This window comes from Tamandua tetradactyla, chromosome 2 (genome assembly GCF_023851605.1).
Source record: "Tamandua tetradactyla isolate mTamTet1 chromosome 2, mTamTet1.pri, whole genome shotgun sequence".
In the NCBI taxonomy this organism is placed as follows: domain Eukaryota; kingdom Metazoa; phylum Chordata; class Mammalia; order Pilosa; family Myrmecophagidae; genus Tamandua; species Tamandua tetradactyla.
The window spans coordinates 49,333,841-49,346,043 of NC_135328.1; the positions used below are offsets into that span (position 1 = coordinate 49,333,841).

The following is a 12,203-nucleotide window of genomic DNA, read 5'->3' on the forward strand; positions in this document are numbered from 1 at the left end:
GATAAAAATAAAATATTATTGCATCATTGAATTTATTTTAAAGGGCTAAGGATTTAAAATATTTAATGAGAAGATAAAATAATTACTTTAACCTCACCGTGGAAAAAATATATAAATAAGAAAAATTGGAGATAATTTAGAGGTTCAATAATAAATTAATAAATTACGGTATATCCTGAAAATGGACAATTGCACAGTCATTAAAAATAATGAAGCAGGTTTATATGTTAAGTTTTTAAAGCAGATTACAGAAATATAAATTTATTTATAATATGTTCTCACTTTTATACGGTACATATATAATATGTTCTCGCTTATGTCACATCTACATGGGAAAAATTTGAAAGCAGATACATTCACATGAAATTTTAATGGTTTCCGTTTTCACAAGATAAATCTTACTTCTTTTCCTTTTTGCTTAGCTGAGTTTTCTAAAGTTTTCACTCTGATCTTGTGTTCCTTCTGAATGAAAAGCACTATTGAACCAAATATTTGAAAGGCCAAATACCAGAATTGATCAGGATATGCTCTCTCACCATGTTTTCTAGGGGTATATCAGTTCCACTGGGGCCTGTCTAGAATCAAAATGATCTTTAGCTATCAGCTGATTCAGAGAAGAAACATGTATTAAGCCCCTAATTTCTGTCAGATCCCGTGGAGAACTTGGGGATACAGGAAGGAATAAGACTCAGACTCTGATTTCAGTAAATTCTCACTATTAAAGTAAGTTGACATTTTCCTGACTGTACACCTCACCACTTTCTAATGTGGTAGAAAAGTCTAGAGGAATCAGTAGATACATATTTTTCTTCTATTTCATGTTTCATATAATCTACAATAATTTTGATCAGTCTTCTTGCTGAATATATCACTTCACTGTCAAAGAAAATCATTAAAAAGACATTATTGAAATAATGAAACAATTTAATAGCAATATAGGGCTTTAGTTATATAAAATCAAAATAATTTTCATGCAGTGGAAATGCAGCAAAAAGAAAATATGGATTGAAAGGAGAATTTTTTTTCATGTTTTTTTATTAAATAAAAAATTAACAACAAATAAACAAAACAATGAGCTATCATTCCATTCTACATATAAAATCAGTAATTCTTAATATAATCACATAGTTGCATATTCATCATTTCTTAGAACATTTGCATCGATTTAGAAAAAGAAATAAAAAGACAACAGAAAAAGAAATAAAACGATATACAGAGAAAAAAAGTTATACATACCATACCCCGTACCCCTTTCATTTACCACTAGCATTTCAAACTAAATTTATTTTAACATTTGTTCCCCCTATTATTTATTTTTATTCCATATGTTCTACTCTTTTGTTCATATGGTAGATAAAAGGAGCATCAGACACAAGGTTTTCACATTCACAGAGTCACATTGTGAAAGCTATATCATTGTTCAATCATCATCAAGAAACATGGCAACTGGAACACAGCTCTACATTTTCAGGCAGTTCCCTCCAGCCTCTCCACTACATCTTGAACAACATGGTGATACCTACTTAATGCGTAAGAATAACCTCCAGGGTAACCTCTCGACTCTGTTTGGAATCTCTCAGCCATTGGCACTTAGTCTCATTTCACTCTTCCCCCTTTTGGTTGAGAAGGTTCTCTCAATCCCTTGATGTTAATTCTCAGCTCATTTTAGGGTTTTTCTCAGTCCCTTGATGCTGAGTCTCGGCTCACACCAGGATCTCTGTCCCATGTTGCCAGGAAGGTCCACACCCCTGGGAGTCATGTCCCACGCAGAGATGGGGAGGGTGGTGAGACTGCTCGTCATGTTGGCTGGAGAGAGAGGCCACATCTGAGCAACAAAAGAGGCTCTCTTGGGGGTGACTCTTACGCCTAAATTTTAAGTAGACTTGACCTATCCTTTGTGGGGCTAAGTTTCATATGAACAAACCCCAAGACTGGGGGCTCAACCTGTAGCTTTGGTTGTTCACACTGCTTGTGAGACTATCAAGAATTCTACTTGGGGAAGTTGAATTTCTCCCCACTCTCACCATTCCCCGAAGGGGGCTTGCAAATACTTTTCCACTCACTGATCAAATCATTCTGGGATTCATCGGGGCATCACTCTGGACAAACCAACAAAATCTCATGTTCTACACGAGATTCCGAGTACTTATGACGTTCAATCAAACTATCAGCATAAGTTATATTAGGAAATGCTCTAGTCAAAATATAAATTTTGAAACAAACATTTTTTGCTTTAGTCTCACACATAAGGTGACATTTTAAAGTATTAATTATCATCTATTTTCAGCACCCTGCAATAATGACATTGCTTTCTTCTTCCTCATGCAAAAACATTTTTAAAATTTGTACACTGTACGTTTCACTATTGTTATACACTCTAGGCATTCCTAGATTATACCATCTTGATCTTTAACATCTATCTTTCTTTCTGATTTCATTTATGTCCCCAGCCCTTCTCCCTCTATCATTCTCACATGCAGCTTCATTCAGTGTTTAAACATAATTATATTACAGTTAGGTAGTATTGTGCTGTCCATTTCTGAGTTTTTGTATCCAGTCCTGTTGCACAGTCTGTATCCCTTCAGCTCCAATTACCCAATATCTTACCCTATTTCTTTCTCCTGATGGTCTCTGTTACCAACGACATATTCCAAGTTTATTCACTAATGTCAGTTCATATCAATGAGACCATACAGTATTTGTCCTTTAGTTTTTGGCTAGTCTCACTCAGCATAATGTTCTCAAGGTCCATCCGTGTTGTTACATACTTCATAAGTTTATTCTGTCTTAAAGCTGCATAATATTCCATTGTATGTATATACCACAGTTTGTTTAGTGACTCCTCTGTTGATGGACATTTTGGCTGTTTCCATCTCCTTGCAACTGTAAATAATGCTGCTATAAACAGTGGTGTGCAAGTGTCCGTTTGTGTCTTTGCCCTTAAGTCCTCTGAGTAGATACCTAGCAGTGGTATTGCTGGGTCATATGGAAATTCTATATTCAGCTTTTTGAGGAACCGCCAAACTGCCTTCCACAGCGTTTGCACCATTTGACATTCCCACCAACAGTGGATAAGTGTGCCTCTTTCTCCACATCCTCTCCAGCACTTGTCATTTTCTGTTTTGTTGATAATGGTCATTCTGGTGGGTGTGAGATGATATCTCATTGTGGTTTTGATTTGCATTTCTCTAATGGCCAGGGACATTGAGCATCTCTTCATGTGCCTTTTGGCCATTTGTATTTCCTCTTCTGAGAGGTGTCTGTTCAAGTCTTTTTCCCATTTTGTAATTGGATTGGCTGTCTTTTTGTTGTTGAGTTGAACAATCTCTTTATAAACTCTGTATACTAGACCTTTATCTGATATGTCATTTCCAAATATTGTCTCCCATTGTGTAGGCTGTCTTTTTACTTTCTTGATGAAGTCCTTTGATGCACAACAGTGTTTGATTTTGAGGAGCTCCCATTTCTTTCTTTCTTTCTTCAGTGCTCTTGCTTTAGGTATAAGGTCTATAAAACCACCAAAAGGAGAATTTTTTTTTTTTACATTTTTTTTTTATTAATTAACGGAAAAAAAGAAATTAACCCAACATTTAGAAATCATACCATTCTACATATGCAATCAGTAATTCTTAACATCATCACATATATGCGTGATCATCGTTTCTTAGTACATTTGCATCGGTTTAGAAGAACTAGCAACACAACAGAAAAAGATAAAGAATGTTAATATAGAGAAAAAAAATAAAAGTAATAATAATAGTAAAAAAAAAAACCAAAAAAACCTATAGCTCAGACGCAGCTTCATTCAGTGTTTTAACATGATTACTTTACAATTAGGTATTATTGTGCTGTCCATTTTTGAGTTTTTGTATCTAGTCCTGTTGCACAGTATGTATCCCTTCAGCTCCCATCACCCATTATCTTACCCTGTTTCTAACTCCTGCTGGACTCTGTTACCAATGACATATTCCAAGTTTATTCTCGAATGTCAGTTCACATCAGTGGGACCATACAGTATTTGTCCTTTAGTTTTTGGCTGGACTCACTCAGCATAATGTTCTCTAGGTCCATCCATGTTATTACATGCTTCATAAGTTTATCCTGTCTTAAAGCTGCATAATATTCCATCGTATGTATATACCACAGTTTGTTTAGCCATTCTTCTGTTGATGGACATTTTGGCTGTTTCCATCTCTTTACAATTGTAAATAATGCTGCTATAAACATTGGTGTGCGGACACAAATGTCCGTTTGTGTCTTTGCCCTTAAGTCCTTTGAGTAGATACCCAGCAATGGTATTGCTGGGTCGTATGGCAATTCTATAGTCAGCTTTTTGAGGAACCGCCAAACTACCTTCCACAGTGGTTGCACCATTTGACATTCCCACCAACAGTGGATAAGTGTGCCTCTTTCTCCGCATCCTCTCCAGCACTTGTCATTTTCTGTTTTGTTGATAATGGCCATTCTGGTGGGTGTGAGATGATATCTCATTGTGGTTTTGATTTGCATTTCTCTAATGGCCAGGGACATTGAGCATCTCTTCATGTGCCTTTTGGCCATTTGTATTTCCTCTTCTGAGAGGTGTCTATTCAAGTCTTTTTCCCATTTTGTAATTGGTTTGGCTGTCTTTTTGTTGTTGAGTTTGACAATCTCTTTAGAAATTCTGGATACTAGACTTTTATCTGATATGTCATTTCCAAATATTGTCTCCCATTGTGTAGGCTGTCTTTCTACTTTCTTGATGAAGTTCTTTGATGCACAAAAGTGTTTAATTTTGAGGAGCTCCCATTTATTTATTTCCTTCTTCAGTGCTCTTGCTTTAGGTTTAAGGTCCATAAAACCACCTCCAATTGTAAGTTTCATAAGATATCTCCCAACATTTTCCTCTAACTGTTTTATGGTCTCAGACCTAATGTTTAGATCTTTGATCCATTTTGAGTTAACTTTTGTATAGGGTGTGAGATATGGGTCTTCTTTCATTCTTTTGCATATGGATATCCAGTTTTCTAGGCACCATTTATTGAAGAGACTGTTCTGTCCCAGGTGAGTTGGCTTGACTGACTTATCAAAGATCAAATGTCCATAGTTGAGAGGGTCTATATCTGAGCAGTCTATTCGATTCCATTGGTTGATATATCTATCTTTATGCCAATACCATGCTGTTTTGACCACTGTGGCTTCATAATATGCCTTAAAGTCAGGCAGCGTGAGACCTCCAGCTTCGTTTTTTTCCCTCAAGATGTTTTTAGCAATTCGGGGCACCCTGCCCTTCCAGATAAATTTGCTTATTGGTTTTTCTATTTCTGAAAAATAAGTTGTTGGGATTTTGATTGGTATTGCATTGAATCTGTAAATCAATTTAGGTAGGATTGACATCTTAACTATATTTAGTCTTGCAATCCATGAACACGGTATGCCCTTCCATGTATTTAGGTCTTCTGTGATTTCTTTTAACAGTTTCTTGTAGTTTTCTTTATATAGGTTTTTTTGTCTCTTTAGTTAAATTTATTCCTAGCTATTTTATTCTTTTAGTTGCAATTGTAAATGGGATTCGTTTCTTGATTTCCCCCTCAGCTTGTTCATTACTAGTGTATAGAAATGCTACAGATTTTTGAATGTTGATCTTGTAACCTGCTACTTTGCTGTACTCATTTATTAGCTCTAGTAGTTTTGTTGTGGATTTTTCCGGGTTTTCGACGTATAGTATCATATCGTCTGCAAACAGTGATAGTTTTACTTCTTCCTTTCCAATTTTGATGCCTTGTATTTCTTTTTCTTGTCTAATTGCTCTGGCTAGAACCTCCAACACAATGTTGAATAATAGTGGTGATAGTGGACATCCTTGTCTTGTTCCTGATCTTAGGGGGAAAGTTTTCAATTTTTCCCCATTGAGGATGATATTAGCTGTGGGTTTTTCATATATTCCCTCTATCATTTTAAGGAAGTTCCCTTGTATTCCTATCTTTTGAAGTGTTTTCAACAGGAAAGGATGTTGAATCTTGTCAAATGCCTTCTCTGCATCAATTGAGATGATCATGTGATTTTTCTGCTTTGATTTGTTGATATGGTGTATTACATTAATTGATTTTCTTATGTTGAACCATCCTTGCATACCTGGGATGAATCCTACTTGGTCATGATGTATAATTCTTTTAATGTGTTGTTGGATTCGATTTGCTAGAATTTTGTTGAGGATTTTTGCATCTATATTCATTAGAGAGATTGGTCTGTAGTTTTCTTTTTTTGTAATATCTTTGCCTGGTTTTGGTATGAGGGTGATGTTGGCTTCATAGAATGAATTAGGTAGTTTTCCCTCCAATTCGATTTTTTTGAAGAGTTTGAGGAGAATTGGTACTAATTCTTTCTGGAACGTTTGGTAAAATTCACATGTGAAGCCATCTGGTCCTGGACTTTTCTTTTTAGGAAGCTTTTGAATGACTAATTCAATTTCTTTACTTGTGATTGGTTTGTTGAGGTCATGTATGTCTTCTTGAGTCAAAGTTGGTTGTTCATGTCTTTCCAGGAACCCGTCCATTTCATCTAAATTGTTGTATTTATTAGCGTAAAGTTGTTCATAGTATCCTGTTATTACCTCCTTTATTTCTGTGAGGTCAGCAGTTATGTCTCCTCTTCCATTTCTGATCTTATTTATTTGCATCCTCTCTCTTCTTCTTTTTTCAATCTTGATAATGGCCGATCAATCTTACTGAATTTCTCATAGAACCAACTTCTGGTCTTATTGATTTTCTCTATTGTTTTCATGCTTTCAATTTCATTTATTTCTGCTCTAATCTTTGTTATTTCTTTCCTTTTGCTTGCTTTGGGATTAGTTTGCTGTTCTTTCTCCAGTTCTTCCTTGTGGACAGTTAATTCCTGCATTTTTGCCTTTTCTTCTTTTCTGATATAGGCATTTAGGGCAATAAATTTCCCTCTTAGCACTGCCTTTGCTGCGTCCCATAAGTTTTGATATGTTGTGTTTTCATTTTCATTCGCCTCGAGGTATTTACTAATTTCTCTTGTAATTTCTTCTTTGACCCACTCGTTGTTTAAGGGTGTGCTGTTGAGCCTCCACGTATTTGTGAATTTTCTGGCACTCCGCCTATTATTGATTTCCAACTTCATTCCTTTATCATCCGAGAAAGTGTTGTGTATGATTTCAATCTTTTTAAATTTTTTAAGAGTTGCTTTGTGACCCAGCATATGGTCTATCTTTGAGACTGATCCATGAGCACTTGAGAAAAAGGTGTATCCTGCTGTTGTGGGATATAATGTCCTATAAATGTCTGTTAAGTCTAGCTCATTTATAGTAATATTCAGATTCTCTATTTCTTTATTGATCCTCTGTCTAGATGTTCTGTCCATTGATGAGAGTGGTGAATTGAAGTCTCCAACTATTATGGTATATGTGTCTATTTCCCTTTTCAGTGTTTGCAGTGTATTCCTCATGTATTTTGGGGCATTCTGGTTTGTTGCGTAAATATTTATGATTGTTATGTCTTCTTGTTTAATTGTTCCTCTTATTAGTATATAGTGTCCTTCTTTGTCTCTTTTAACTGTTTTACATTTGAAGTCTAATTTGTTGGATATTAGTATAGCCACTCCTGCTCTTTTCTGGTTGTTATTTGCATGAAATATCTTTTCCCAACCTTTCACTTTCAACCTATGTTTATCTTTGGGTCTAAGATGTGTTTCCTGTAGACAGCATATTGAAGAATCCTGTGTTTTAATCCATTCTGCCCGTCTATGTCTTTTGATTGGGGAATTCAGTCCATTAAGATTTAGTGTTATTACTGTTTGGATGATATTTTCCTCTAACATTTTGCGTTTTGTATTATATATATCATATCTGACTTTCCTTCTTTCTACACTCTTCTCCATACCTCTCTCTTCTGTCTTTTCGTATCTGACTCTAGTGCTCCCTTTAGTATTTCTTGCAGAGCTGGTCTCTTGGTCACAAATTCTCTCAGTGACTTTTTGTCTGAGAATGTTTTATTTCTCCCTCATTTTTGAAGGACAATTTTGCTGGTATAAGAGTCTTGGTTGGCAGTTTTTCTCTTTTAGTAATTTAAATATATCATCCCACTGTCTTCTAGCTTCCATGGTTTCTACTGAGAAATCTACACATAATCTTATTGGGTTTCCCTTGTATGTGATGGATTGTTTTCCTCTTGCTGCTTTCAAGATCCTCTCTTTCTCTTTGACCTCTGACATTCTAACTAGTAAGTGTCTTGGAGAACGCCTATTTGGGTCTAATCTCTTTGGCGTGCGCTGCACTTCTTGGATCTGTAATTTTAGGTTTTTCATAAGAGTTGGGAAATTTTCAGTGATAATTTCTTCCATTAGTTTTTCTCCTCCTTTTCCCTTCTCTTCTCCTTCTGGGACACCCACAACACATATATTTATGCGGTTCATATTGTCCTTGAATTCCCTGATACCCTTTTCAAATTTTTCCATACTTTTCCCGATAGTTTCTGTTACTTTTTGGAATTCAGATGTTCCATCCTCCAAATCACTAATTCTATCTTCTGTCTCTTTAAATCTATCATTGTAGGTATTCATTGTTTTTTCCATCTTTTCTAGTTTGTCTTTCACTTCCATAAGTTCTGTGATTTGTTTTTTCAGTTTTTCTATTTCCTCTTTTTCTTCAGCCCATGTCTTCTTCATGTCCTCCCTCAATTTATCGATTTCGTTTTTGAAGAGTTTTTCCGTTTCTGTTCGTATATTCAGCATTAGTTGTCTCAGCTCTTGTATATCATTTGAACTATTGGTTTGTTCCTTTGACTGGGCCATATTTTCAATTTTCTGAGCGTGATCCGTTATCTTCTGCTGCTGGTGTCTGGGCAATTAGTCAGATTTCCCTGGGTGTAGGACCCAACAGGTTGAAAGATTTTTCTGTGAAATCTCTGGGTTCTGTTTTTCTTATCCTGCCCACTAGGTGGCACTCGTGGCACACGTTTGTCTGCGGGTCCCACCAGTAAAAGGTGCTGTGGGTCCTTTAACTTTGGAAAAGTCTCGCCGTGGGGGAGGTTTGCCAGCCGAAGCGGTTTGGAAGAGTGCCAGCCGGCCCGGGGGTCCGAACACAGGGAGGGTCGCCAGCCGCTGCAGCCCGTGAGAGCGCCTGTCCGAATTTCCTAGTCGGCCCGGGGCGCCACGCGTGGTGGGAGGCGGGAGGGCGCCAGCCGCCGCGGCCCGGGAGAGTGCACCGTTCCCAGCCGGACCAGGGAATCACATGTTTGGAAGGGACCCACCCGTTCACCGTTCTCCGCGGCCTGGGGATTTCCGATCCAGTTCTCTCAGTTGGTCCGTGGGGCCGCGCGTGGTCAGGGAGCGAGCCGCCGCGGCTTGAGGGGACCGCCTGCCCAGCTCTGCCAGCTGGACCGGGAATGAGGAAGGGAGGGACTCCGGCCGCTTGCCGCCCCGCCTGGGGAAGCCCGCGCCCCTCGCTGATCTCACCGGAGCGGGTTCTCTCAGCCAGTCAGCCGTTCCAGGATGGGTTACGCTGTCTTGTTGATCTCTGTTGTGGCTCCAGGAGCTGCTGTGTATCGTTTCTACTCCCCTAGTAGCTGTTCTGGAGGAGGAACTAAGATCCGCGTGTCTTACTAAGCCGCCATCTTCTCCGGAAGTCTGAAAATCTTAAATTATGTTCACAACAGTGTGTTCTCCAGTAGCTTGCACAGGTGCTATTGCTGGTAATTCGTCTGATCATATCTCATGTTACTTTTCTTCCTGGTCGATGCCTGTGGCCTCCGGGACAGCCTCTGGGTGGGGAGCCGGTGTTGGCAGTGCTGGAACTTCGGGGACAGCAAGGGACGATGGGGAGAGCTGGGAGGAGGAAGCGAGGGAGAGGTGGAGGCAGCCAGGGGCCGGGCGGGCGAAAGGAGAATATTTTTGATAAATGTTGACAGGTAAAGTGACATATAAAAGTTGTGGTGAGCCCCTACATTAGACATGATTCCCAGGGTATAAATCTACCTGGGAAGATGAGACAGATGAGCCAGGACCCAGCATTAAGGGATTGAGAACGCCTTCTTGACTAAAATGGGGAAGAAAGAAATGAGACAAAATAAAGTTTCAGTGGCTGAGATTTCAAACAGAGTCGAGCGGTTATCCTGGAGGTTATTATTATGCATTATATAGATATTCCTCTTTTGCTTATGGTGTATTGGAGTGGCTGGAGTGAAACTGTTGAGCTGTATTCCAGTAGCCTTGATTCTTGAAGATGATTGTATAAAAATATAACTTTTACAGTGTGACTGTGTGATGTGAAAACCTTGTGTCTGCTGCTCCTTTTATACAGGATATGCATGGATGAGTAAAAAATATGGATAAAGAATAAGTAAATAATGAGGGGCGCAGGACAAAGGGTAAAATAAATTGGGTAGATTGAAGTATTGATTGTGGTAGTTAGATTCAGTTGTCAACTTAGCCAGGTGAAGGTACCTAGTTCTGTTGCTGTGGACATAAGCCAATGGTACGTGAACCTCATCTATTGCTCATTACGTCTGCAGTCGGCTAAGAGGCATGCCTGCTGTAATGAATGATGTTTGATTTAATTGGCTGGTGCTTAAATGAGAGCTCAACATAGCGCAGCCCAAGCAGCTCAGCATACCTCATCTTAGCTCTCGCAGTTCAGCCTAGGCCTTTGGAGATGCAGAAAGAAATTGCCCTAGGGAAAGTTGTTGGAACCCAGAGGCCTGGAGAGAAGGCCAGCAGAGATCACCCTGTGCCTTCCTGTTGCTTCCACGATGGAACAGAGCGCGAAGGATATTAAGGAATGATGAGAGAGACAGACGGGATCAGGAGGTCTGAAGATCAGTGACAACATACAACTTTATTCTTAGCTAGTTCCTGCTTATATACTGCAGGGTTCATGTGACAAAGAGCACACATGCACCTGGCAAGAATACAGAGTGCTTACTTAAGACAACCACATAGAACCTGGAGCTAAGACAAAACAAACATTCTCTCTCTCTCTCCCAGACTATTCTCCACATTTAGCAGATAACAGTTTCCACAGTTTACTACTGCCACCACTCCGATACCAGCTGCTCTCAACAAATTCCTCAGGTCTTGTTTTAACTCTTGCTCCTACATTTCCTCCTTTTTATTTTATTAGCCAAAGTGACTGTGCCTGTCTTAGGTTGCCCTTAAGCTCAGAAGAAAGGGTCTTACCCGTCATTGGCTACCAGTCAAGCTCTCTGACTTTGATTCAGGAGGGAGCCAAGGGTTTTTTACCAGGATCATACTGTTAGCGTGGCTTTACTTAGTGGCGTGGCTTGCTACTTTGAACATTTGTTATTTAACACAGCTGAGGAGGAAGAAAAAGAATATAAACAGCCCTAAACCTAAGCCTATAGTAGTCAAAAATTGATGTAAATTATACATTTGACCTTCAGTATGAACCAGTGCTATTCCTATATCATTTAATCTATTATTAATTTGTTCATCAATATGAGATTGACTATGCCACAGCTCCCTGGCATTTTTATGCCATTCTCTAACATAATTCTGTGTCTGTGTAGTTTGATGTAATGCAATTCCAGTGACCACAGCCGATAATTCCAGTGATTCCAATGACAGCTGCAACAATGAGTTCAGCTAGTCTCTTAGTCCTTTTTAGATATTCTTTTGCCAAATGAATTAGGATTCGTGTTTCTGGAGAGGATCGCTAAGGTATCAAGTACAGTCTTGACATCTGCACTGGCAGCCAAATACCTCTTCTTCTCCTTGCTGCTATAATCGTCTTATTTCCTGTAACATAAATGCTTAGAGACAAGTGAATAGAGAATAATTCTTGCAATTAAAAGTTTGATTTCTTATTTGCATATGACCCTTAGCAAATACATATGGCTCTCTAGTACATATTTGCATATAGTGTTTATGGTTGCTATTTAAAGAGAAGTTATAGTTACTAGAATTCACTATAAAAATCGGTCCATAGTCCCAGGAAAACTTCCCATAAATTTCTCTGACTAATGTTGTATTTGTCGTCCCATGGATTTGGCACAAGTCATCCTCTATGTATTAAATTCTGAGTTAGCTTGCCTGTCCATATAGTCTCAGTTATCTCTGAGTTAGAGATGGGAGGCCCCACAGGGGCCACATCTCTTACAATTCCATAACTGCTTGATCCATATGACATAACTGCCACCCATTCCAACTTTCTCTCCCATCTAATAGGCAAGTATCATTTGATTCCATAG

The 12,203-nt window shown here is 38.6% G+C and overlaps 1 protein-coding gene across 20 annotated transcripts in view; it reads left to right on the top strand.

The window, feature by feature from the left end:
- RALGPS1 (Ral GEF with PH domain and SH3 binding motif 1) overlaps window positions 1-12,203 on the top strand; it is a 617,170-nt gene that overhangs the window by 13,241 nt on the left and 591,726 nt on the right. For 2 of the 20 annotated variants that reach the window (XM_077145211.1, XM_077145224.1), the window contains exon 3: window positions 549-723. The exons of the other annotated variants lie outside the window; for them this stretch is intronic. The gene's annotated coding sequence lies outside the window, so the exon portion shown is untranslated. The remainder of the gene's footprint in view (window positions 1-548; window positions 724-12,203) is intronic. 20 annotated transcript variants of the gene reach the window in all.